The sequence below is a fragment of the Urtica dioica genome, chromosome 7 (assembly GCF_054948205.1).
Source record: "Urtica dioica subsp. dioica isolate 48M chromosome 7, U.dioica_male_clone48M_v1_H2, whole genome shotgun sequence".
Lineage (NCBI taxonomy): Eukaryota > Viridiplantae > Streptophyta > Magnoliopsida > Rosales > Urticaceae > Urtica > Urtica dioica.
Window position 1 is genome coordinate 19,253,575 of NC_142762.1, and position 24,261 is coordinate 19,277,835.

The window sequence follows — 24,261 nt, forward strand, 5'->3', positions numbered from 1 at the left end:
ATTGGATCTCATCTAGTGAATCCTACTTTTTCTCTCATCCATCAGATCAATATCTATATGATATTATTCTTTTATTTAAATAGAGATTAATTTATTTAGTGAGATAATAAAGGAGAATATATTATTCTCCTAAATACTTTCCTTTAAATAAGGAGAAAATATAGGACAATATCTTATATTTCTCTCTCTCCTTTATTTAAACAACTAAAGAGAAAATATTGGTAAATACCAATATTGAAAAAATCGGATTTGGAGGCACACGGCCAAGGGGATTTGCGCAAGTCCTTATGCCGAAATTCCCAATTCGATTTTTCCATGTGTGCAAGGCCCAATTGCTTAAAACCCAATTAATCATTTATTTACTTGGTCCAACAATAAACAAATAATTAATAATTGTTTATTTACTTGATCAAACAATAAATAAACAATTCTACCATAAATATTTATTTAATTCTGCGAATACCCGTTTTCCAGAATTAATGCTGTCAATCACAATTACAGCAAGTGAGATTAATAATGATAAACATTATTATACGAAAGTTCTTATCCGCCTTTATCAGAGCCGAATCGGGGACTATGGACCTAGTAATAGGAGCTTAACAAATCCGATGAAAAAGACGAAATAGTCCTTTCTCTTTTGTCCATCGATTCGTCTAATCTTGGTCAAATACTCCACCTTGTAAGCCAAGACTGAACTCTCATTTATACTAGAATTATATTTACTCATCGTGACGAGTGTCCACTGATATAGTCAGTTCGTGATCAAGATCCTCCAGGTTCAACCCGTGTCAAGAGAAGTCAATTTTTCCGTTATACTTCTCTTGATACATATCATCCCTAAGCATTGTTGCTTCCCCAACGAAAGATTCTTTCGAACGTTACTTACTTCGAAAGTGCACGCAATCTACCGGTTCTGGAATCAACCCTTAGGTGAGAGAACATTAACCTTCTTTCAGGAAGGCTGGATTCCGTATCTGTAAATCATTTCCCACTCGAATTATGCTCTGAGAAAACTCCCAAGACATAAGCTGTGATTAGCATGAATAGCCTTTTAGCGAATGAGTCAAAGAGCTCAGTAACATAACCCAGTGTCCATGATCACTTCAGGATTTAGATCAAGTCTCACTGTGACCATCATAGTGGCCTCGGTTAGTGTGTCGTAACGGTCCTTAAACGACACATCTACACCAAGACCTGTCCAGGTCGTACACTTACCACAAGTGTAGAATGCTCCCACATAGTGATCAGCCTTCACCTATGTGTTCCACATATATGACTTTAGATATAGTTTTCCAGGCGTATATCAATCATCGACCATGTTTTAGCACACCGCCCGAACTCAGGTGCCCAGCACGTGACTCAGTTTGATACGGAGGCTATGGAATAATGAATGTTTAATAAATCTCATTAAATAAGAAATAACGCTTTCAATTCAAATAGATAATAAATTTCAAACTTTATTTTATTAATAATTTCAACGAGAATTTACATAAGTATCTTCTCGTGGGCAAGAATTTCTAACACTTTCTTGCCTCCGAGGAATTATAGATGTCAAGGGTTAGAAACCACAATACATACATTTCCACATTTCTTCGGGTAGGGGATCTTGAGGCTAGAGACAACTTTCTTTGGTTGCAAAGGGATCGAGGCAGATGGGGACAAGCCCAAAAAGCCAAGATCTCCTAAGGTCCTTAGGAGATTGGTTCTAGACGGTGGTGAACGTCCGAGTCACTTCAATTCATGGGTTGGATGGCATGGCTCCTTCTTGCTCTTTTTCTTAAGTTAAAGTAGTTAAATAGGAGATAATGGGCCAATAAAGGGATGTTCCTCTATATAAACCGAGGAGCTTGTGAATATGGCCATAACAAGGCCCTAGACACTTTGAGAAGGTTCATAAATATGCATTTGTGATGCCATGGTAGGTGAAATGTAGGAAAATGCAGGTGAAATGTGTAGAGAGTGATTTTCCTCCAACACTATAGAGAAAGGAAGGACAATACGACTCTTTTAGTGATACTTGTGGTGTTCTTGAGTGCAATGTAGTAGAAAATGAGTTTTTGTGATGGTGGAGGCAAGAGATGGAGATAAGCGGAGAAAAATGTAGATATGTGAGGAAGTGTAGTGATAAGTAGGGAAAAGATGGAGATTATCAAGTTGCCATTGCCATGTCATGGTCAATGGCTTGCCTTGGGAACCGTGTCATGGTCATGGGCTCATCTTGAGATCCATGTCATGGTTGTGGACTTGTCTTGGGATTCATGCCGCATATCATTTTTTCTCTAGAAAGTCATTGTATGGTGCCCTAAATTGATGCATTAAAAGATTCTATAATACAATTTGCTTGAGGAAATTTAGGCCAAGCCCTAGAGGGATCTAAAACTCAAGAGCACTTCTAAATTTATCCCAAATAGTGGGCGAGCGTAGAAAGAAGGGTTGGTCTGAAACCTTTAGTTTGGTGCAATGAGAAGCCGCTAGAGGTGCAAATTCATCAAGTAATTAGGTCTATTTCTACTCGAGAGAGAATGATGGATTATTAAAAGGGATATAGACTAATTTCGCTTTCACAATCTAGCAATACTAAGAGCCCTCAACCTCACCAATCAAACCAAAAATCCGTTGAAGTCATGCCCCTTAACTTCCATATATCGTTCTTAAATTCATTTTTACTCAGTTTAGCATTGTAGTTCAATTTTCACTTTGAAACATAAAAACCCCCCCCTTCTTTTTTATTTTCATGACTCAATTAGATTTTTCAATTAGTTTGCATTGAAAATTAGGACGAGTTCTTCGTGGAATTTGATACTCGTGCTCTAAGCACATCCTATTATTTGACGACATGTGCGCTTTAGTCGCGATAATTTTTTTGTAAAATAAAAATCACTCCTCAAAGGGTCGGTTTTGGATAATTCCTCTGCACCATAATGAATTTGAATCTTGAATTTAGTGTGGTTGGATTATAGTTGTTATTCTAGGTTATGAGGCATTTTGTAAGGATTAAATTCTAGGTATTTAGAGAATTTAGCATCTCTTTCGCAGTATTGACGTAACTATCCCCAATAGTATTTTATTAACTTTTCTCTGAAGCCCATCTGAACAAATTGTTAGGAGACATACTAGTCCAGTATTTTAAGCAAAATGGTTTGTGTGCGCGCGCATGTTTTGTTTTGTTTTTTTTTTTTTGGAAAACTATGATAGTTCTACTTGGATATTGTAGTTGAATATATCTAATTATCAACTGAATTTTACTAGGGGTGTCAATTCGTGTTCGTGTCATAATCGTGTCGAGTTTATCGTGTTTTAAAAAATAAGTCACATAACCAAATCCGATAATTTATTAATGGAAAATTGTACATAATAGCCATTTAAAACTTATTTATTAGCAAAATAACCCAAGTTTTAACTTGTCAGTAAAGTAGCCAAATTTACGTTTTCAAATTTTTTTTGACAGATAAGATTAAAATTTTTGACGATTATTATAAACAATTTATCACTTTCAAAAAAATTAATCTTGAGATAATTTAAAAAAAAAAACCAGATTATTGTATATTTTGGCTATTTCACTGAATTAAGATAAACATCGATTATTTTGCGAATTCATAACTTTAAATTGGCTATTTAGCTACATCACTCTTTATTAATTGTGTTTGAAATGTAAATCTAAATTCGACCATTAATATTTTTTTAGAATCGTATCCGTTTAAATTAAACCATTAAATAATCGTGTTAAATGATTTAATCGCGTTTTATCGATTTTTATAATTTTAGATGTATTTTATTGTAACGATATTGAAATATGATTAAAATCTCCGTACGATGATATTAATGGGAAAATAAAATCCAATATAGACAACAAAAATAAATACAAAATATATATTTAGTTTAATTTGAAACTAGTTTCTACATAGATAATATAATAACCGAAAGATGTCAACTAAAATTAATCGAATAAAAAAAAAACACCATTGATTAGCAAATCAGAATTGTATTCCATGAAAAAAAATTCAGAATTTTAATCAGCAATAATCAAACACTGGTAAGCAAATATCACAGCGGTGATACAATAAAATATTAATATAATGAAAACATTGATTCTATTTCTAAGAATGCGTATATAATTATATTCAATAAACAACAATACATTTTTTATTCCTTCCAAAACTAAGAACTAAGGTATTTTTTTACTACCAAGAAAACTGTTTCGCAAGTAAAAGGACAAATTCTTCTTTTATGACACACGCACGCACGCACGCACAAGACAACAAGAAAACTATAGCAAAGCGAAAAATAGATGTAGGCGAAGCCATATAAGAAGATGACTCACATTGCCAACACACTAGCGAAAATCAACTTCCTCGTTCGTATGGGTCGCTCTGGTTGCACAAGATCTGAAAATGGCTCTGGTTGCACAAGACATTCAATCAATAGAAGATCAATAAGAGCATATTTAAGCATAAGATTTGCACATCACAAACCATTGAGCTCAAATATTCAACATTTTACTAATATCACTCAGATCAAACTACAACAAATGGACCATAAAAATAACAAATAATTAGCAAATTAGTCATTTTTACACTTTTAGATTGCTATTTAGACAGCATTTAGTAAATAGTTGATAAATAACCACGTCCACGTATTTACACCCGTAAATTGACTAAAATATTCCATTTTATTCCCGTCAAGTGTCATAATAAAATGTGTGTTTTAGTCAATTTACGGGTGCAAATACATGGACGTGTCTAGTATTTACTAAAGATTGACTAAATAACAATCTAAAAGTGTAAATATGACTATTTTGCTAATTATTTGTTACTTTTAGATGGGATAACATGTCTTCTGGTTGAGGGGTGTATTAATTACCAAAATCTATGTAGCAGTTAGTTTTAAATCCGATTGACCTTAATTTTTAAAAAAACATTTCCCTCTAATTGTTATAGAGGAAGAGGGAAACGAAAAGGAGAATTGACACAAATAATACCATCTCAATGTCACTTACCATATTTAGCCCAAAACCAAAAAATTGACAAAAGTAATACCAAAGTTTAGTGAGAGAAATAAATATTGACCCAACTACCCCCAACCCTATTCTCAACCCCTAAGTTCTCACGCTAAAAAACTGAGACCCATTTGTTTTCCTTCTTCTTCCTCACGCCCAACAAAACTGAGATGATTTTTGTTTTCCTTCTTCTTCTTCTGAAACCCATTTGAAACCCAACATTTTTCTTCTTCTTCCTCGCCGGAATCTGCACACGTTGTCGTCGGAATCTCTTCTTCTTCCTCTGAAACCCATTTGAAACCCAACTCTCAATGTAATAATGATAAACTTATCTAAAACCCAAGCTTGAAGTTTGTTTTCTGAAAATCAAAAGTGGTTGTTCAATATTAAAGATCCAAGCTCATCTTCGTTCAAATCAAAGATCCAAAATTCTTCAAACAAATTTTGGTAAGTTCTTCCTATCTTTAACATACAAGAACATGTTTAATTGTTTTGATTCATGTTGAAATAGGTTCCATTGTGTTTGAGTATGTTTGTTTGTCAAAATGGTGTTTTTTGTTGAATTCCCGATTTTTCCAGAGTGTCACGAAGTGGCTCCAGTTTGTGACACTTTCCGATTTTTCCAGGGTGTCACGAAGTGAATCCAGTTCGTGACACTTCCCGATTTTTCCAGGGTGTCACGAAGTGAATCCAGTTCGTGACACTTCCCGATTTTTCCAGGGTGTCACGAACTGGATTCACTTCGTGACACTAGTGTCACGATCTGGAAATAACAGTTTTACCATGTTGTTGATGTTTTTATTCTACTCTTTCAGAATTAAATAACAGTTGATACAATCACGATGGAGTCGAGTGATTGCAGTTCGTCAACACGTCGGAAGCCGCTCGTTTCAGGAAATATAGAGCGTCGACAACCTCCTCCTTCATGTTCGTGTGGTCTAAATGGAGTTGAACGAACTTCCTGGACTGCTGATAACCTTGGAAGACGATTCTATGGATGCCCCGAGTATAAGGTTTGAGTATGTTTCTCGTTATCCTAGAAACCGTATAGGAATCTTATAAATAAGGAGAATCGTGTTTGTAAATAAATATTCTTTGGTTTATGGTTGTGACAGATAAATAAATCAAATGGATGCGGGTTTTTATAATGGATTGACCCACCTATGTGCCCAAGATTGATTCAAATCATTCCAGGGCTGCTAAGGAAGATAAATTCATTGGAAAACCAAATACCATCTTTTGTCGATGAAGACTTTAAACACGAAGAACCAACTGAAGCCAATGAATTGGAACAACTGATTGTATCTGAATTATTCAAGATTAAAATGCTGGTTGTTGTTGTTTTGTTCATAGGTATTGTGTTATTGTTCAAATGAGTCGGAGATGTATAGAATGGTTTAAAAAATGAATTTACATTTGATTTGGTTTGACTTTTGTTGGACTCGGCTGTGTAATGTGATATTGGAATTGTGATATTTCACCTCATGTGTCACAAAGTGATCTCAGTCCGTGATATTGAGTTTATTGTTAAGAATGGTTTATAAAACACAACTGTCACGAAATGAGGTCACTTTGTGACACACATTAATTGATGTCAAGACAATACATAAAGTTCTAAACAAAGAAATTGATGTCAAGACAATACATAAAGTTCTAAACACACATATATACAGTTATAAACACATACATACAATCATAAACACATAATTTTAAGTAGCCTCAACATTGACATTTTCATGCGTATGTAGTTTTAGCGCTCCGTGTCGGTATAATTCGGTGGTCATCTTCTGTCGATACATGAGCATGTCCTCCTGTTTCAAATCAGACAATGGAAGGTCGTGCGCCAAAAACTCGACAGTCTTGATCATAAACATGCCACAATCATTTCTGAAGGAACAAAAAACGCATACTTTAATTAAAATGGGTGACACATCTGTCACGAAGTCAGCGAGTCCGTGATACATCTGTCACGAGGTGGGTGAGTCCGTGACACATCTGTCACGAAGTGGGATCAAAATGAGTTTGTGACACTCACATTTCGGGAAATAACAGTGGTAGGACTCTCCGAGGCGGTCGCAACGCCCGAGGACTCAGCCTTGTTTTTTGTATATATCAAACACAAAAAAAAATCAAATAAACATACAACCATACATTGCTCTAATTAAGTCACTTAATTTTTATTCTATACCTTCTTCATCTTTGGTGGTGCGACGATGAACGCGTCGTCATCGCCGGAACGCTTGGACGGCGAAATTATTTTCCTTTTCGAAGCCGTCCTATGACTTCTTCGGACACTTTTGGAGGCCTCCTCGACCTTGGTTCCTTTAGACTTCGTCATTGATTATAAAACCTAAAACAAATCAAGTCACCAATTTTAAACAACTTCAAGACAAAACACAAACATTCTTCAACCAAATATACACACGAGCCCGAAACACACACAAATACACACAAACACACCCTCGCCCAAACACAAATACACACAAACACACACTCGCCCAAACACAAATACACACAAACACCCAAACATCACACCCGACCATTACTTGTAGCTAGCACAACAGAACATCACAAGGCTAACCAACGAAACAGCCAGCAATACCATTGAACCAATTTCACGTCCAACCCCAAACATTCACAAACGCAAAACAAGGAACAACAATATCAATTTCTCAAACGACATAGTCGGCCAACAGAGGACAACGAGGAACAAAATGGAGAACAGAGCATAATATCACAGTTGGAACTTTGGAAGGAATGGGAGACAAACATTTCAACTAATCTTGACATCAAAACACATAAATCACCATCGAATCGCAGCTAGAACACCCCCAAACGAAAATTCCCAAATCCAGTTCCAAAACCCTAGAATCCGAATTAAGAATTGGGGAAGAAGAATTTCCTTACCTTGCTTCCCCGAAATCTGGTCTCCTCGGCGGCATCTCCCTCTTTTCTCGGCGTCTCCTCTCAGTTCGGCGTCCTCGGCAGCGCGCGGTGGTTCTTTTCCTCGGCTGAAATGCGCGCGCGAGTGGTGCTCGGTCTCGGTTTCTCCGCCTCGCTCTCTCGCCGAGCTTCCTCTTCTTTTTTCCTTCTTCTTGGTTTCGTTCAGTCCTCACCCTCTCTTTCCCTCGGTCTCCTTTTCTCGGCTCCCTCTCTCTCTCCCATGTTCTCTTCTTCCTATTTTCTTTTCCTTCTTTCTCTTTCTTTTCTTTCTTTTTCTGGTAAGTAACATGGAGATTGTATTATTTGTGTCAATTCCCCAAACGAAAAACATTAAAGAGGGAAGTTTTTGTGAGTGTGAAACTAATGGAGGGAAATATGAATTTTTCTTTCTTTTAAGCTTGATTTAAATTTCAATGGACAAGTACTTATATTTGATTTTCGTAGATTCCTAATGCATTGTGTTATTTGAACATTTGTATTATTTTTTTTTATAATATACTTGGATAAGGTTCAAATAATATGGTGTATGATAGAAAAATTGAAATCTTGAAATATACTTTGAAACAAGGTTTTAAATGTCGCTGGATTTCCGCGATTTTCGTCGAAAAATTCGTTTTTACCGTTCAAACTACCGACGATGTGAAGTATGTCGTTTTTCGTCCTGATGTCGCTGGAATTTTGGCGAAAACGACACGTCATTTCCATGAAAAACGACCGAGTATTTTCGTCTCTTTTAAAGAGTAAACTCATGTGAATGTCCGACATTTTTTTTTTTTGCAGAAAATCGAAGATAATGAAGGATTTTGGATTTTCTCGGAGAAGGTGAAGAAGACGACCATCTTTGGCAAAAATCGGTGCCTGTTTGTCTATTTCGGCGACATTCACAGAAAATCGGCGCGTTCTTTGTCTACTATTTTTTTTAAAATCCAGATTTTGTTTTCTTGCATTTAGTCTAATTTTTTTTTATTTTTTTTATATAATGTTCCACATTAAAATTGTTCGAAATGTTATGATCTATGATATATACTTCCGGCGAACCACCGAGACTTCCGGCGAGTCACCACAGTTTCCGGCGAACTACTATTTTTCCGGCGATATTTTTTTTATGTGTTTTATAGAAATTGCTGGAATATTGATTAATTGAAATGTAATTGTGATTGTGTGAAATGAATTGAAATGTTGATATAGAAATGTTGGAATTGTGATTGTGTGAAATTAATTGAAATGTTTTGATATGAAATTTTTTGGAATTTATTGACATCTTGAAATGAAATTGTTAGAGTTTGAAATGAAATCGTTAGAGTTTGAATTTAAATTGTTACATTTTGAATTGAAATGAAATCGTTAGAGTTTGAGTTGAAATTTATTACATTTTGAATTGAAATGAAATTGTTAGAGTTTGAATATAATTTATTGACATGTTGAAATGGAATTTTGTTGACATATTGAAATGAAATTGTTGGAGTATAAATTAATTTTGTTTACCGTTTAGAATTATGAAAATAATCCCAAATAACAGGTGGAAACGATCGAAGAAAAATGTGAAGAAATGTTGTCCTACAGAAGTACGCAATGAGATTTTAGCGTTAGTGGCAGCGACTGTTCAAAAGAAGAAAAGCAGGCTCTTAAGAGAAACCATTGAAGAGCACTTGGCTGGACACTTGGTCCTACTCACGACCAGTTTGACCCCGACTAACAATATGAACATGATATGTAGCAAGCTCTTAAGAGAAGCCGACAAGAGACACAACCGGATGCTTGGAGATTTGGCCCTGGTGGGGGTTCCGGGACTGCACCACCACCTCCTCATTTTCGGCCAAATAGTGGGCGAAAACAAACTATTCCCGAGATTATGCCTTATCAATGAAGCCATGGCAGTTGACAAGCCTTTTGTATTTGAAGTAGCGGTTTTAATTTAAGAAGTATTGTCGTGTCCAACAGTATTTACATTTTCAAACTTTACAGATCCAAGTATCCCGCTTCCAACTCCTTACGAGATTTATAACATGTACTTGAGAGACGAGGTTGCGTCCGTGAAGAAGTACATTGACCAACATGGAAGCAATATGGATGCACCATAATGTTGGACGGATGGACGGGACCAACACGTTTGAGTATCATAAATGTTATGGTGTATTCGTCTGGTAATACTGTTTTTTTTAAAGTATGTTGATGCGTCGGAAGAGATAAAGAACTATACGTACATCTATAAGATTTAGTCGCCGGGGGTTAAAGAAGTCGGAGAATAGAATGTTGTTTAAAATATCACAGATAATGGTTCGGCTTACAAGAAAGTTGGACTAAAACTTGCTCGGCGCTACAATCTTTATTGGAGTCCGTGCACCGTACATTGTATTGACTTGATGGTCGAGGTCGTGGACAAACGAGTAGCTATTGCCGAAGTTGTTAAGAATTGTAGAGAAGTGACGAAATTCATCTTCAATCACAGGATAGTCCTCTCGAAGATGAGAGACGAGGGTCAACGAGAGCTAATTCATCTAGGTCCGACAAGATTCGCCACGAACTACTTAGCCTTAACTCTAAGGAGCAATCGATCTGGGTTGAAGAAGATGTTCACTTCGGATTGGTGGGACTAATCTTCCTTTAGTCAAACTACAGCTGGGCAGTTTGTGGAGTCAAAAGTATTGGACAACAACTTTTGGCTCCATATTGATAGTGTGTGCAAGGTGTTCGAGCCTATGTACTCAGCTTTGCGTCTCGTTGATACAGAAGTAGTTCCGACGACGGGTTTGCTTAACCACGTCTTCGACTTAATGAAAAAGAAGTTGGAAAGCATCCCGAACAAGCATTCCCACTTAGTGTATTCGAATTTTTTACGTCAGAGTTCTCAAACAATGTACGTATGCTTAATATGGAAAGTAATATATTATATGTTTCACAAACTTGGAGACTACTTTGACTTTGAGACCGGATCGTATTACGGCGGTGGAACACAGAGAGCGCTGACGCACTACATGTCTTCTGGTAGTGATTACGGCGGCGACTTTCAACAAGGATATGGAGTGTACATGTCCTCTGGTAATGAATACGGTATCGACCACTTGATGTTCGACACTATGTCTTTCACTACGTTAGACACACACAGTGACAATTTGTATACTTGTCCTTCTTAACATTACCCTAACCCGATAGAAGTGCCACAGTCACATGTGAATCCGCAAGGAAGTGAGCGTCGTACAATCGGTGCACGCGTAGATCGGTTCGGTACCGAGCACATTATAGCCTGTGTACCAGGATGTCCACTAATAAGTGAAGCCGTGGGGTATTGTAAAAGATAAACTTTTGAATAACTCGACTTGTAAATTCAAGTATAATAAACGAGCTTCCGTTTGTTACAATTAAATTCTTTAGTGAATTATGGTCATATAAGTTTATCGAATTAATTTAAAATATTTTAAGTTAATGGAAAATCTCTGAATAAGTAAAAGATTTATAGAGTTCGTCTCGATAATAAATTATTTTCCGAAGAACTATTCCGGAATTTAATTTAAGAAATAAATTCTCAAGAACGAGAATTATTTCCGAGAAACTTTTAATATATTTCAATTAATCGAGAATGAACGAGAAAATTTTGGTTTAATCATAAAATTAAAAATCCGATCGGTTGCGGATTTAATTAAATAATTATGTGATGAAGGATATAATTGTAACAATGTTCAGGATCCATTTCAAAGAAATTTCTCAAGTGGGGTCAGTTTGAGGTTATGAGAGAACAAAAGGATTTAATGAATAAATATGAAACTTTCATTTCCTATAAAACGAAATTTAATTTTTCTCTTTTCCTCATTTCTTCATCTCTTCTTCTTCTCCATCGCGCGCCAACCTGCAAAAACAAAAGAGAAAAAAAAAAAATTCAGCAATAACAACAACAACGTTCAACAACTTATCTCCACCATCATCAACCTTCTTCTTCTTCTTCCTTGCGCCCCTCCATCTCCGAGACCAAACCACCGCGCGTGCGCTCCGGCAAGGAGAAGCGACTGCAGCGAGCCACCGCGAACGCCGGACCAAGAACCAACGCCGGAAAAAGAGAGAGTGAGCACCGAGAAGGTTAAATTTCACGAAAACAAGGTGAGGATTCGTTTTCCCCGAATTCGATTATGAAATTAGGGTTTCGAATTGGGGCTTTTCAAAGTTCTGAGCTTGTTTGATGTTAGTGAAGTGCTTCTGACTGGTATTGTGGTCGGTTTTTATTGCTTGTGCTCAGATTTGTTTTAATTTTATGAACTTGTCTGGAAAGCCTGATAAAATGGACGTGTTCAGTCGGATCTGATCTGAACTTATTTTTGTTAGTATTTTTCCTGGATAGTATACGTAATGAGCTTTCTAAAACATCCAAGAACACGAAAATCCATTAAGTATTGAATGAGATATGAATTTTTGAAATCAGTGTTTCAAAGCTGTAAATTCTGGAACTCCGAACCTGTGAACCGATTTTAGAAGATGTTTTTGAGATAGTTGTTTTGATCTAAATTCGGCTTATAATATCTCGTTAGAAAAGTGCGGATGGTAGTTTCGTTATGAAACTGGAATCGTTGGATTTCGAGTTGTGTAGCCGGAGTTATATTACGTTCTTTACTTGGTTCCGAAACTGAAATTTATGAGTTTAAAGGGTGATGTAATTTTGGATGTTACGGGTTTAGAGTTGGCTTTATTTGTTTCGGTTTACGGTTTGGCTGAATTTGTGAAACCCCTAAAATCCATGCTAGCAACGATTTAAAATTTTCATACATAGATTTGAAATTTTATTTTTAAAATATGTAGAATGTGTGAGATTAAAGATTCTTCTCCGGTACTTCACTTGGATTTAAACCCAAAGAAAACAAAAGTCATGTGGAGTATATATTTATATATTTTTTTCATGTAATTTTATATATCATTATTACGTCATTAACTATTAATAAGGTGAATTCGAATCTGTTAATTTATGGAACATATATATGTATATATGATATAAGTGTACAATATATATGACATATGTTATGTTTATAAAATACATATGATATGTGTTATTTTAGGAATATGTATATAATATGAGTTAGTTATGTATTATGTTTAAACATGTTTATGGTTTAACGTGTAGGGATATATATATATATATATATATATATATATATATATATATATATATATATATATATATATATATATATATATATATATATGGGTAAGAAATAAACGAACTTTTTCAGCGTGATATTTATATGAGTATAATTATTATTAATATTTTTTAGGAATAGAAGTAGTATTATGCTTGGGCTTTTAGGGTTTGAGTTTTAGGCTTTAATCAAATCAAATATATAATATTTAACCTTTTTTTTAAAGCTTTCTCTTAGTCATCTCTCTTACATTTCTCTTTTTCTCTCACAATTCGTAGCTCTAGTATGGCAACTCAATCATAAAAAAAAGAGGTATGTATTTCTTTTATCTGGTTCGAATTCAATAAAAATTGTTTCTTAAAACGCTTTCTGTGGTTTCAACAATTGTTATTTTGCATCGATTCTTTTTGAAAAAGCTAGATTTAAATGTCTTATATCTAAATCATTCATCGAAAAATATTTTTATGAAATACATAATATTTTCTGACCTATTTCCGATTTCCAGACTTTAAACGTTTACTGTGAATTCAAAAATTATGGTTTTGCGTTGATTTTTTTTGCAAAAGTTAGGTTTAAATGACTTTTATCTATATATTTAATCGAAAAATATTTTTATGCTATACATAATATTTTCTGATTATTTTACGATGGGTCCGCAGACCAGTTTTTCACAAAAGTTTAAAGTAACACGTTATACTTGTTTTATTTTTAAGAAATAGTTAAAGGATGTTTTTTGCTGTGATGCCTTTACAAAAAGTGCTCAAATTTGTGTTTTATAGTTACCTTTTTTTTACATAAGTTTTTACAGAGTTTTATTTTTCCTCCGGAACCCTAGTAGTCAAGGGTATTTTCGTAATTTCACGTTGAATGTCGTTTCTGAAAATTTCTTGAATCTAAAGTATGTCTTGAAATCCGTTTCTAAGTTGTTCCCCGAAAATCTTTTTCGTCGATTAGGTTCCGAGCCGCTTAGCTTTTCCGAGTCGTCTACTTTTCTCGAGCCGTCCACGATCAACGATCGTACTTTCCGAAACGAAGGTGAGAATAATCTGACTGCAACACAGATTAGTTCACACAAATAAAATAGGATAAATATATGATCTTAATGAGTTTATAATTTTTTTTGAAATTGTTATTGTTTGATTGTTTGACATATGTGTGTTATGGTATGATATGATATGATAAATTATGAATGATATGTTATGATATGCTGAGTTTATGATATGATATGGTATAGTATGATAAATTATGAATAATATGTTATGTGATATGCTGAGTTTTTGATATGATATAGTATGGTATGTTATGTGATGATATGATATGGTATGGTATGTTATGTGATGATATGTTATAAATTAGAATACTTATATCATGTTCTTTTTCTAGTCATGTTATCATGTATATTTTATGTCATACGTCATTCGTGCATGTAACGAAAATAAAAAAGTGAAAAGATAAAGATAAGCAAGGGAGTCGTACCGCTTCGAGCTACGGAGGTCTTAAGGAGAATTTCTCGAACCTACTTACGGACCCAAATTGGGAAATTTCTCGGGCCGAGGCCCTAATATGTTTATTAGATAGAGCGAAGTGTGGGACCTTGAAACCCCATAACTTCGTCTCTAAAGTGTGCACTGAAATAGGTACGACTAACCTAGGGGCACCCCGAACTAAAAATTGATAGAATCATGAAAAGAAAGATCAAGTCACGAATTAGTTTTAAAATACTGATAACCGATTCATGCATTGCATTACTCTTTTTATTTTGTGAGCTTTATATTATTCTCTGTGAGCGTAAGCTCATTTCTTCGAAAAAAATATACGTCTGTGTTGTAGGTAAACAACTTCCAAGGAACTGAGCATGGCGGACTAGCGGCGTCGATAGCGCGATGGTTGGGTTATGGTTTTCATTTACATAATAAGTCTTCCGCTACAAGTCTTTAAGAAATAAATTTTAAAGCTTTTATTTTCGAGTATTTCAAAGTTATGAAGTTTCAAAGAGTTTTCTAATTTAGTTAAGACTTAGAATATGGATTATGTTTTAGTATTTTTGCCGCTATGTTTAGTTTTAAATTCGTATATTCAATTTTGGTTAAGTACTTCGCATGAAATGTCCGATATGCGATCTTCATATTTTTCTTAAATGTTTTTGTTTCTTTTTAAGATCTTTAAAATTTTGGCTCGCCTTGTTTCAATGTGTTTTAAAAAAAAAAATTCCTCCAAGTTTTCTAAAGTTTAAAGAGTAAGATAAGTAAGACGGTCCGAAAAGTCGGGTCGTCACAGTTGGTATCAGAGCAACGAAGCTACGACCCCCTTCGCTATTCGATCGCACGGTTGTCCCCTACTGAAGTAAGTTAGTACTTTTTTTTTGTTTATATGTTAAGTATTTTTTTTTACTTAGATGGAAAATGTTCAAGCTGCTCGTGGACAAGGTAGAGGTAGGCCATGAGGCCGATGTAGAGGAAGAGGCAAAGTTGCCGCTGATGTCCCAGTGCAAGATGCTTATCATGCCACTCCGTTTCCCGCACAACAAGGAGCAGCAGAGAATCCCAACGATCCAGCCCCCGGACCTCAGCCAGCGGCCCAACCAGATCTTGCGGTGCTCGTTACTGCATTGCTGCAACGTATCGAAGCTCAAGAAGCGGAGATACAAGAGTTGATGAACCACCTCCCCCAAGTGAATGGAAATGTGGGTGAAGATCAACAAGCACCACCAACACCTCCTCAGGGCGTACCTCAGATGAGTCAAGTTGTTGTAATTGATGATCTTTTCGAAAGGTCCAAGAGGATGAGAGCTCCAGATTTTGAAGGATCGACTGATCCTTTAGTGGCTGATGAGCGGATGTCAGAGATGAAAAAGATCTTCAACTTCATGAATATCTCAGAAATTGAGAAGGTCATATGCGCGTCTTTTATTCTGAAGAAGGATACACAATACTGGTGGGAGACAGTAGCAGTTAGAAGAGACACACGCGCTATGTCTTGGGATGACTTAATCGAGGAGTTCAAGAGTTTGTATTTCAACATGCGCGCGATGAACACTCAACAAAAGACAAAATGAGTTTACGAAGTTAAAGCAAGACACAATGACTGTGACTGAAACTGTGAGAAAGTTCAACCAGCTGGCCAGATTATGCCCTCACCTGGTTCCGACCGAGTCAGAAAGAGTTCGAAGGATGATGAGAATGTTTCGACCAGAACTAACCCTAGCAATTGATAGTGGAAGTCATCCACCATCCATTGTTGTAGACTGTCTCGAACGTGCAATGCGTGCTGAATATCATTTGGTTCAAGTGAAGGAGGAGCGAGACCAGTACATCAAGGCACGGAAGGAAGAGAAGACTCAAGGTAGAGGAATATGCAACAATAAGAAGTCCGACCAGCCTCCCTTCAACAACCAAATCGGCAAGGTGCAATATCTCGAGAATGAAAATGGGAAGAAGAAGAGCCATCATGAAAATAGTGGTAATGTCAATTACAGAGTCAAGACGGAAAATGAGTCATTTTTCGAGGTGCAACATATGTGGAAGGATGCACTCAGGAGAATGTAAGATGGGCAGTATACTGTGTTACAAGTGCGGTCAGCCAGGACACCTCCTTAAAGATTGTCCGAAGCAAATCTTTGAGCAGAGCAGTAAGAATGGACGATTCAACTTCATTCAAGCTGAAATTGAAGGGCAACAGTTTTTCCAGGGCCACTAGAAGCACCACCAGCAACTCAGACACCACCGCCACCTCAAGGTCACATCTACGCCTACACCAATGTCGATGCCCTAGCTAACACTTCGAATGTAGTAGCAAATCAGATTACTTAATCCGTTCTGACGTCTTTGTCTTGTTTGACTCTGGTGCTACTCACTCTTTTTTTTCTGTTGGAGTTGACAAAAAAAAATTAGGCTATAGGCTAGAGAAAACTGAAAAGTTTTATGCACGGCTTTATCATCTGATGATATGTTTTATTATTATCAGCCTCGGAAAATAGTACCTATAATAATTTGTGGTTAGGAGTTAAGGTTCAATTTCATCCTCTTGGAGATGAAATTTTTTTTATACCATCTTGAGAACGGGAAGACGACGTGAGATCGCAATATCCCGATCTTTTTAGAGAGTTTTACTATATCGAAGTAAGAGTTTTTACATTTCTTCTTTGCTTTCTAATTAATTTTCGGGACGAAAATTCTAATAAGTAGGGGAGATTGTGAAACCCCTAAAATCCATGCTAGCAACGATTTAAAATTTTCATACATAGATTTGAAATTTTATTTTTAAGATATGTAGAATGTGTGAGATTAAAGAGTTTTCTCTAGCACTTCACTTGATTTTAAACCCAAAGAAAACAAAAGTCATGTGGAGTATATATTTATATATTTTTTTTCATGTAATTTTATATATTATTATTATATCATTATTACGTCATTAAGTATTAATAAGGTGAATTCGAATTTGTTAATTTATGGAACATATATATATATATATATATATATATATATATATGATATAAGTGTACAATATATATGACATATGTTATGTGTATAAAATACATATCATATGTGTTATTTTAAGAATATGTATATAATATGAGTTAGTTATGTATTATGTTTAAACATGTTTATGGTTTAACGTGATAATATATATATATATATATATATATATATATATATATATATTCATACAGAAAAGCTGACATAGATGTTATGGATCAAATTTTTTTAATTTCGTTCATATCTTACATTTGGCAATTCCTTCATCTTCTATTAAGGAGCCGAATGCAACCAAAGTTTCATGTTCGGTTTTGAATTAGAGACGTTAAGAATGATAAATCAACGTCGACTATAACCCTTAACCTTCCAAGCTAACGATGCGGGTTATATATATATAGATATATATATATATATATATATATATATATATATGGTAAGAAATAAAAGAACTTTTTCAGCGTGTGTGATGATATTTATGAGTATAATAATTATTAATATTTTTTAGGAATAGAAGTAGTATTATGTTTGGGCTTTTAGGGTTTAATCAAATCAAATATATAACATCTTTTTTTTTTTTAACGCTTTCTCTCAGTAATCTCTCTTCCATTCCTCTTTTTCTCTCAAAATTCTTAGCTCTAGTATGGCAACTCGATCATAAAAAAAGGTATGTATTTCTTCTATATGGTTCGGATTCAATAAAAATTGTTTCTTAAAACGCTTGCTGTGTTTTCAAAAATTTTTATTTTGAATCGATTCTTTTTGAAAAAGCTAGATTTAAATGTCTTCTATCTAAATCATTAATAGAAAAATATTTTTATCAAATACATAATATTTTCTGATTATTTTCAAATCAGTGCGCAGACCTGATTTGCTGGTCTGACCTATTTCCGATTTTCAGACTTTAAACGTTTACTGGGGATTAAAAAATTATGGTTTTGCGTTGATTCGTTTTGGAAAAGTTAGGTTTAAATGTCTTTTATCTAAATATTTAATCGAAAAATATTTTTATGTTATACATAATATTTTCTGATTATTTTACGATCGGTCCGCAGACCAATTTTTCACAAAATTTTAAAGTAACATATTATACTTGTTTTATTTTTAAGAAATAGTTAAATGATGCTTTTGGCTGTGATGCCTTTACAAAAAGTGCTCAAATTTGTGTTTTATAGTTATATTTTTACAACATAAGTTTTTACAGAGTTTTATTTTTCCCCCGGAACCTTAGTAGCCAAGGGTATTTTCGTAATTTCACGTTGAATGTCGTTTCTGAAAATTTCCAGAATCTAAAGTATGTCTTGAATTCCGTTTCTAAGTTGTTCCCCGAAAATATTTTCCGTCGATTAGGTTCAGAGCCGCTTAGATTTTTCGAGCCGTCCACGATCAACGATCGTACTTTTCGAAACGAAGGTGAGAATATTCTCACTACAACACAGATTAGTTCACAAAAATAAAATACGATAAATATGTGATCTTAATGAGTTTATATTTTTTTTTGAAATTGTTATTGTTTGATTGTTTGACATATGTGTGTTATGGTATGATATGATATGATAAATTATGAATGATATGTTATGATATGATATGATAAATTATGAATGATATGTTATGTGATATGCTGAGTTTATGATACGATATAGTATGGTATGTTATGTGATGATATGTTATTTGGTGATATGTTATAAATTAGAATACTTATATCATGTTCTTTTTCTAGTCATGTTATCATGTATATTTTATGTCATACGTCATCCGTGCATGTAACGAAAATAAAAAAGTGAAAAGATAAAGATAAGCAAGGGAGTCGTACTGCCTCGAGCTACGGTGGTCTTAAGGAGAATTTATCGAGCCTATTTACGGACCCAAATGAGGAAATTTCTCGGGCCGAGGCCCTAATATGTTTATTTGATAGAGCGAAGTGTGGGATCTTGCAACCCCATATCTTCGTCTCTAAAGTGTGCACTGAAATATGTACGACTACCCTAGGGGAACCCCGAACTAAAAGTTGATAGAATCAAGAAAAGAAAGATCAAGTCACGAATTAGTTTTAAAAAACTAATAACCGATTCTTGCATTGCATTACTCTTTTTATTTTGTGAGCTTTATATTATTCTCGCTGAGCGTAAGCTCATTTCTTCAAAAAAAAAAATATACGTGTGTGTTGTAGGTAAACAACTTGCAAGGAACTGAGCAGGGCGGACTAGCGGCGTCGATAGCGCGAGGGTTGGGTTATGGTTTTCATTTACATAATAAGTCTTCCGCTACAAGTCTTTAAGAAATAAATTTTAAAGTTTTTATTTTCGAGTATTTCAAAGTTATGAAGTTTCAAAGAGTTTTCTAATTTAGTTGAGACTTAGAATATGGATTATGTTTTAGTATTTTTGCCGCTATGTTTAGTTTTAAATTCGTGTATTCAATTTTGGTTAAGTACTTCGCATGAAATGTCCGATATGCAATCTTCATATATTTCTTAAATGCTTTTGTCTCTTTTTAAGATCTTTAAAATTATGGATCGCCTTGTTTTGATGTGTTTTTTTTTTTAAAATTCCTCCAAGTTTTCTAAAGTTTAAAAAGTAAGATAAGTAAGACTGTCCGAAAAGTCGGGTCGTCACAGAATTGATGCCTTATATATTCCGTGTTTGGTTTCGAAACTCGATCGAGTTGTGATATGGTTAATTTGATTTGAGAAGTTGAAGTTTCGAGTTCCTATTTGGTTATCTCGGATTTGATTTGTTTGATTTGGAGGTTTGTTTCGATTTTTGATTGGAAAATTGTTTGTATAGTCTGGAATTGATTAGTATGCTTTGAGGAGGTATATTCGATATGTGGTTATTTTGTTTCGGTTTCGGATTTGAAATTGTTGAATTGTTTGTAAATTTGTTCGGGTTGTTGGAGTCTCGGGAATCCCTCGAGTCTCAATGAGAGACCGAGAATTGGGATTTCATGGTCCGAGTCTGAGTTGAAATTAGTGATTGACTCAAGGCTCGTTTTTGAATTTCGCAGCTTATTTACAGATCGAGTCGGAACGAGCGAGAGCCGGCGAAATCGAACGCATCGAAGCCCGAAGTTAGAGAATTCATAAAAAGTGTGGATCTCGATCTCACTCTTGAGTTCGTCAATTGCTTTCTAGCGTTTAATACTCTCGAGTTAGATCGAAGATCTAATGATTTGGATTTATTTAAATAATTGTTAATTATTTAATTAAAAGATGTTTGGGAATTTAATTTTTGTTTATTAATTTTGAATTCTCGGTTTGTATGATTCAGATTATTTATTTAAGACTTGTTAAAAATAATTATTGGATTTTATTTCGTACTAATTCTTCGGTACGAACACGTATGAGTCTTAAATAAGTTTAATTTCTGAAAGACTGGGAAATAAGTAAATTAAATTCTCGAACCCCGAACCGACTCGCAACGAATCCCAAAAACGAACCTTAATCTCTTCAACATTTCCGAACCGAATAACTAACAAAGTTTCAACTTCGGATTTTAGTTCTCTCGACGCTACAGGACGTGCTAAGGGTCTCAAGAAGTGTGTAAAGCGAAGAAACTCCCCAAGTCAACAAGTTTTCCGACGAACTATTTCGGGTAAGTGTGGAGACTTAAGTCAACTACATACCATGGGAATAACTCTGTTTGCGTGCATTTTTACGTGTTAGTAAACAAGAGTAGGAAAATCCTTAAAAACTAATAATTTCAAAGATTAAGGCTTCAGTCGCTTTTCTTGAAAAATAAGTTAAAACATAGACTTGTGAAACCTAGCCTCTGCTACGTGATATAATCATTCCTTAAGTTCTGCACTTGACCGTTAGAACGGGAGAGACATGAGAGCAGTGTTTGTCCCGAGTCTTTAACTTAAAATACTAACGAGCATAAAAGGGAAATGATATCTCTTTCAGGGTTTATCCTGAGTCGCTCTCCTGTAAGTAGCATATGTGTGTACTCTGAGTGCTGCAGAGTACCCGAACCATAAAGCTGTTGTCTGTGGTACTTACAAGTCATTGACTTGTATTGAGGACCATATCGGTCTGGATGACGCTGAGTACTCAAACGGAGCCCACTGAGTGCCATGTACCCAATGAGGTTATTTCTCGAAATGCGTGCTGACTGCCGACTGGAGACTCAAGCGGAGGCCACTGAGTGCCCCGTGCCGCAGTGGGATGGTAATCGCGAATCGAGAGCTCATTGCTGGAAAAGCTCGGCTGCGTCGACGTCAAATGAAGATGGAACCACTAGTGGATCCCAGACAAGCGTTAAAACTCTTAGACCGCCGAATGACTGCTGCTCGAAGTCTAAGGCTGGTCTCTTGTTGTTCTGAAGGTTATAGTGGGGGATGTGTGTAGCCTTGCGGATGACAAGTACTAGTTAGAGTGTATACACATTAGTCATGCTCTAGAACTAGTTAGATTTGTATCATGCATCCTTATGTGCTTGTTTACACATCACATGATATCACATGGCATTAGTCGCTTTACTTTCTAAGTTAGACTCCCACTTACTGAGTCAATCGGCTCATAGTTTTATGACCATTGGTAATGTAGAGAAGGGCAAAGTGGCAATGTAAATAAGGAAGCAGAAGACGAAGACCAAATGTGTATCTCTTGACCTATGGGCTAGTGGGAACTCATCTGGGATCAACCTCTTCTATATAATAATATCTTGTTGAACCCCTTCCATAATCTACGCTGCTAAAACTATCTCCTGTAAATATACGCGAACATAGGAGCTTATATGTATATATAAAGAGTCATTATGAGTTCAAAGTTTGAATTGAGAAAAACGAAAAATTTCACCGGGTTTTTCATATAACCACTTTTGATACTTATTTATTATTGTACTTAAATTATATTTAATGGAAGTATTTATGGTTATTATGTTTATTTTATTTATTTTTTATCTATTTGATATGATATACTGAGATGATGATTATATGATATGTGACGTTGACCTCCGTCGCGGCTCGTTAGCCGACGGGAGCTCGGGGGTCGTGACAGGTATGGTCAAGCCAACTATGATAGGCATGTACAAAACTTTCAACAATCGTACAAGAGGAATTTCACTTGATGCCAATGTTGCAAGCTTCAAGAAAGTCAACCGAGTTTTATCCAATCGGGACGTCCATCGGGATTCTATTGACACATTTCAATTTCACATATTAACTATATGTTTATAGAACATATTTATTTCATTTTCTATGCTAGATATGTATGATTTGAAGTGTTTCAAATTTGGAATATATTTACAAATATATATGTATTCGTTTGTTTCACCACATTATTTCCGTCCAGTTTTCCGTCGGCACGTCGGTTTTCCATCGAAAATGGTATTTGAAAACGGTATTTCATTTGATATATACAACATGAATCGTGTTTAAATTGGGTAATCGTGTTATTACACGCAATAGTTTTAGCTCAGTCATATTCGTATAGGTCGTAAGCATGTTTCTTATCGACTATTTAATAATCGTGTTAATGAAATTTTAATCGTGTTACCATAATTGTGTCGTTTTGACCCATTATTTAATCGTGTTAGTATGTTTGACCCAATTACGATCCGACCCATTTATAAAGATCAAAATCCGCTTTAATTCGTGTCGTAACCGTTTCATATATTGTTTCCGGACTAAATTGCCATATATATATATATATATATATATATATATATTGATTTTGATAATAATAATTTAACTCGTCAACTTAACAGGTTACAAATTTTTTATTTTCTAGTTTTTCTCTCTGAATTTTACGAGAGTATAAAATTGTTAATGTTTCAAGATTATAGACAAAATATGATTATTTATAGTTGATTTACAATTACGTGTGATTCCTTTTATTACTTTTAGTTTCTTTATTATAGAAACCGGTATTCTCAATCAAAACAAAATCCCTGAATATTATTCTGATTGAAGTTTAAATTTTATTTGTCAGTTTCTTTTCTTTTTTTTTTCATTTTTTTTCATGTTTAATGATTGATTAAAAAATGTTCATTAATACTTTTATTTTTAGATCTCTAATTAAACAAATATTAACATTTATCTTTCTTCTATGTTAATCAAAGATTGAAATCTCTCGCATCTCGCAGGAGTTCTCGCTTCTCACATTTGCGCTAGAGCGAGCTGTGAATAACTCACAAATTAGTCTGTTTCTCGCGATATCTCGCAGCATTTCTTGTGCATTTCTTGTGTAGAAGATCTCTCCACGGCACAACGAATTTTGGTATATAAATCTTACTTTTTCTTTCATTGCCTTAGTTTTTGGCCGAGAAAAGCTCAGCGCAATCCCATTCGACTCGTGTGCCCCCATTTTTCGCATAGAGATGACGTTTCTCGCCTTGTTGGTGTTCTTTTTTTGTCAGATCTCGGCAAATACCACTAATTCCGTTAGGTTATGTTTCAGGACTAGGTATTTTTATTTTATTTTTTTTAATGAATTTTGAATTATGAAACGAGGAAGTGGGTTGGAATTGGAAGGGATACGATCAATACACCCTCATTTGATATGAATTCATTTTGTTATTAATAGCACACCACACACATTATTATTATTATTATTATTATTATTATTATTATTTTTTTGTGGAAACACACATTAATATTTAATAGCCCACACATTTGGCAAGGAATTAATATTAATTTAATAGTGCTTAAATTTTGGACTGCTAACCCAACTCAATACAGGTGTGTGTACAAATGAATAAATTTCAAATGGTTATTTTGTACAAATTTT